General features: G+C 39.2%; 1 pseudogene; it reads right to left on the bottom strand.

The window, feature by feature from the left end:
• Positions 1-780: 780 nt before the first annotated feature.
• On the bottom strand, positions 781-1089 carry LOC116083857 (annotated as a pseudogene).
• Positions 1090-1637: the final 548 nt, after the last annotated feature.

Genomic DNA, 1637 nt, shown 5'->3' with positions numbered 1-1637 from the left:
CTCACAAATTACAAATGCTATTTATTGATTGGTGCGGGAAATAGGGAGAGGGGCGTTGGTTGGTTGGTTGCTTGGCTGGTTGGTTGGTTAGTTGGTTGGTTGGTTGGTTGGTTGGTTGGTTGGTTGGTTGGTTGGTTTTTCAAGACAGGATTTCTCTGTCTAAAATCTTGGGTGCCCTGGAACTCCTTCTGTAGACCAGGCTAGCCTTGAACTCACAGAGATCCACCTGCTGCTGATTCCCCAGTGCTGGGATCAAAGGCAAGCACCACTACTGCTGGGGCTGTTTTTTTCTTGTTTGTTTGTTTTTTCAAGATAACAAAAATGCTTTTATTACAAATTTCTGCAAACTAGAAAATGCAAAAGATCTATTCTAATTACCTTCTAAACCAAACCACTCTAAATTCTATTTACATTATTTTCTCAGCCCCAGCTTGAAGCTTCTAAAGTTCACAGAATACTTTGACTCATTCTTTGGGTAAATTTAAGTCATTCACACAAATCCTATCACATCCTATATATAATTTAAAGATTAACAAGTCAGAATAGTCTCCAGCACTAAGAAAAGTTTAATCTTAAAAAACAAAAATGGCTTTCACATTTGTTGTGTGGCATCATCAACAGCAAGGACAGTGTACAATTTAAACTGTCCTAATTCTTCCTGATTTTAGCATTCTCAGAAGGATCCCATCTTTGATAATGGCAGAAAGTGCAGAGTCATCTGAATGGATCACTGTCCTTCCTTCAAGCTATTTTTTGTCTCTGCTCAATCCGAACAAATTGTCATATCCTTGCTATAGGATGTTTCAGCACAGACAACAAAGTGAGGACCCTTCTCTTGGGAAAGGTGCTTTGAACTTCCCTCATGATTTTTTCACTTTTGTTCTCCACAGGCTCGCTCGCAATGCAGTGATATAGACTGCCACGACGTGCTGACCAGTTGGCCCTGGGATTCAGGTTTCGCTTCTTCATGATCTTTACTAGTGTTTCTTGTCGTAGGACATCTGTATCAACGGATGAGTCCTCTTGATCTTTCATCTGAGGAGTTTCTGGGTTCTCAACTGGGTCCACTTTCTCTGATGGCTCCCCCATGGCGATGAGCAGAAGCCTCAAAAACTAGCTCCGAACAAGATTTCTTAGTCTTTGAGAAGACCTAAACCCAAGCCCAAACTAGCAGTAGGCAAAGTGCCTATGTTGTTTTTTGATTAAGCAAAAATACCTTTAAATGTCTAGATTAGATGTCCAGGTTAAATGTCTAGAATAAAATCTCTAAAAAGGTTTCTAATGTAAATTTTATCGGTTGAAACTTGTCCACTTTTATGTGATGCTAGAAGGATGGATGGAACTCAGGGCTTTGTGCATGCAACCCCACTGTCTGGCCAGCACTGTTGTGCTATATATTCCTAATGGGGAGCATCCAAAACAAAAACAAAAACAAAAAAAGCCAAAACTAAATTCTTTAATTAATTTATTTTTCAGAACTAAGATTTAATCATGAAGGTTGCATTGTACGAGTGTCCCTAGTTATTCTGGTGAGCATAGTATGAATATAATTAAGAGTTGTCTGCACATTTGAAGTTAGATGGATATGAAAGTGTTTCAGATTTCCTGCTTTGATTCTGTGTGTGTGTGTGTGTGTG

This window comes from Mastomys coucha, chromosome X (assembly GCF_008632895.1).
Source record: "Mastomys coucha isolate ucsf_1 chromosome X, UCSF_Mcou_1, whole genome shotgun sequence".
Taxonomy (NCBI): domain Eukaryota; kingdom Metazoa; phylum Chordata; class Mammalia; order Rodentia; family Muridae; genus Mastomys; species Mastomys coucha.
This window is presented reverse-complemented; position numbering and strand designations above follow the sequence as displayed.